Genomic DNA, 3,064 nt, shown 5'->3' with positions numbered 1-3,064 from the left:
CCCAATGAGATGGATTGGCCAAGTGGCAGCATCGATGGACTCAAGCGTGGCAACAGTAGTGAGGTTGGCCCAGGATCGGGCAGTGTTTCGTTCTGCTCTGCAAAGGGTCACTATGGGTCAGTACCAACTCAATGGCACCTAACAACAACAACAACACCAAGATATAAAAAAATAGTGGGACACAGTGATGTCTGGGGACATTTGTGGGTCTCACAACTGAGAAGAGGGTGCCATTGGCGCTGAGTGGGTGAAGACCAGGGATGCTGCTCACCACCCCACAGTACATAGGGTACCCCACCCCAGAGATGGACCCGGCACCAGATGTCCACAGAATTGACGGGGGAGACCCTGCTTTCATTATGGAAAACATTTCTTGTTGTTTTTAGTGAGTTCACACTATTACACCAAAAACCAAGCCCATAGCTTTGAACTGACCAACTCACTGAAGTAACCAATGGTGGCGGTCCTAGCAGACTGGATTATTTGCCCCCCACCCAAGGCATGCCAGGCTGTAACTGGCACGGCGCAGCCGATTCTCCTGGGAAGCAAAGCCGCTAGACTTCATCTCACCCACTTTGGACATGACGTTAGGAGGAACTTAGTCCCTAGAGGAGGACATCATGCTTGGTAGCGTGGTTTTAGTTGTTGTTAGGTGCCATCGAGTCAGTTCTGACTCATGGCGACCCTACGCACATCAGAAGGGAGCACAGCCCGGTCCTCGGCCAACCTCACAATTGTTGGTACCCTTGTGCCCACTGCTGCTGTCACTGTGCCAGTCCATCTCATTAGGGGTCTTCCTCTTTTTCGTATGACCCCCTACCAATCATGAGTTCTTCTCCAGGGACTGGTCGGTCCTTCCTGATAATATGTCCAAAGTATGAGAGACAAAGTCTCGTCATCCTGGCTTCTAAGGAGCATTCTGGTTGGACATCTTCCAACACAGATCTGTTTGTGTTTTTAGCAGTCCTTGGTACATCAACTCTCACACACAGATTTTTCTAAGGTCTTCCTTATTCATTGTCCAACTTTCACATGTATATGTTGTTGTTGTTGTTGTTATGTGCCGTGGAGTTGGTCCCGACTCATAGCGAACCTGTACAGGGTTTCCGAGGCTGTAAATCTTTACAGGAGCAGATAGCCTCATCTTTCTCCCGTGGAACAGCTGGTAGTTTCAAACTGCATATGTAAGGCAACTGAAAATACCATGACTTAGGTCAGGCACACCTTAGTCCTCAAACTGACATCTTTGTTCTTGAACATTTTTAAGAAATCTTATGCAGCAGATTTGCCTAATGCAATGCATTGCTGCTTCCATGAGTGTTGATAGTTGTTGTTGTTAAGTGCCGTCGAGTCGGTTCCGACCCATAGTGACCCTGTACAGGGTTTCCGAGGGTGTAAATCTTTACAGGAGTAGAAAGCCTCATCTTTCTCCTGCGGAGCAGCTGGTAGTTTCGAACCGCTGACCTTAAGGTTCACAGCCCGATTCGTAACCACTACGCTACCAGAGTGTTGATAGTAGATCCAAGCAAAATGAAGTTTTGACAGCTTCAATCTATTCTCTGTTTATCATGATACTATTTATCGGTTCAGTGGTGAGGAGTTTTGCTCTCTTTACGTTGAGGTGCAAACCATAATGAAGACTGTGGCTTTTTAAATTTTTTACCGCCATCAGTATTTTAAGTCCCCTTTGCTTCCAGCAAGCAAGGTTGTATCATTGCATACCGCAGGTTGTTCATGAGTCTTTCTCCACTCCTGATTTTATATAATCCAGCTTCTTGGATTATTTGTTCAGCATCCAGATTGAATAAGTATGGTGAAAGACTACAACCCTGGCGCACACCTTTCCTGACTTCAAAACATTCAACATCTCCTTGTTCTGTGCCAATGATTACCTCTTGTTGAAGTGGAGGGTCAGCAAAAAAGACCCTCAGCGAGATGAATTGATACAATGGCAGCAGCAGTGGGCTCCAACAGAACAATGGTGAGAACGGTGCAGGACTGGGCAGTGTTCTGTTCTGTTGGACACAGGGTCACTATACATTGAAACGGACTCGATGGGCTCTTACAGAAGCAGACTGCCCCATCTTTCTCCTTCAGAGCAGCAGGTGGCTTGGAACCACTGACCTATCAGTTAGCAGTCTAGTGCGTTTTTAAAGACCGTATTCCAGACTAAATCCCTGCTGGGTCAGATGATGTAAACCAGGGGGATCCTCCAGTGTTTGTGACTCCCCTCCTCTGTCCTCTCCACTCCGTGTGTGGATTTAAATGCATGCCGCATCCTAGGAGGTCATGAGGTTGGAGGATTATGGGCCAGAGAAATCACCTAACCCGAGGACAATTCTGGATGAGGTCTGGGGACATTTGCAGTGGTCATGACTTGGGGGGCTGCTACTGGCGTCCAGTGTGTGGAAGCCAGAGACTTTGCTCAACACCCTACAGTGCACAGGACGGTCCCTCCTCAAAGTATGACCAGGCTACCTGCCAGTGATAATGTTCTAAGTTCCCACATCCTTCTGAGCTTTGCTCTGAGAAGAGCAAGCCTCGGGGAGAAGGGTTAGGGGAACAGAAGGAAGGAGCCAGGCTTTCAGGAAGAAATGTACCCCAAAGCTAGGAGGGAGCTCCTCCCAGGGTGGCATGATGTCCTTGGGGCCCGAGGTGACATGCAATTGGAGAGTCTCCAACGGTGGCCTCACCAGCATCAATAGTTTATTGCGGGAAGCGGACACTTGATCTCACATTACAGGGGGCCAGCTCAGGTGGCCTCAGTGCCTGCCTGCCTGCCTGCCCACCTTGGGGAGGGGGGTGACTCCTTGTTGCCAGCCCATTCCCCCACACTGACTGAGCATGCCTAGAGGTATCTTGGTGGACTGAAGCATGAATTTGTCCTCGCTTTGATGGACATGGGTTGCTCAGGTGCTGGTCCAAGGAGCGGATCTGGGTGGGTGTTCATAGCAAACTCACACAACACAGAAGACACAATGGTTGCAAACTCTCTGTTTCCTTCCAGATGGTGTAGTGGGTTATGAGTTGGGCGGCTTACATCAAGTTCAGCAGTTCGAATCCA

Source organism: Chrysochloris asiatica, unplaced genomic scaffold, assembly GCF_000296735.1.
Source record: "Chrysochloris asiatica unplaced genomic scaffold, ChrAsi1.0 scaffold00409, whole genome shotgun sequence".
In the NCBI taxonomy this organism is placed as follows: Eukaryota; Metazoa; Chordata; class Mammalia; order Afrosoricida; family Chrysochloridae; genus Chrysochloris; species Chrysochloris asiatica.
The sequence above is the reverse complement of the archived record's forward strand: the minus strand, read 5'-3'. Positions refer to the sequence as shown.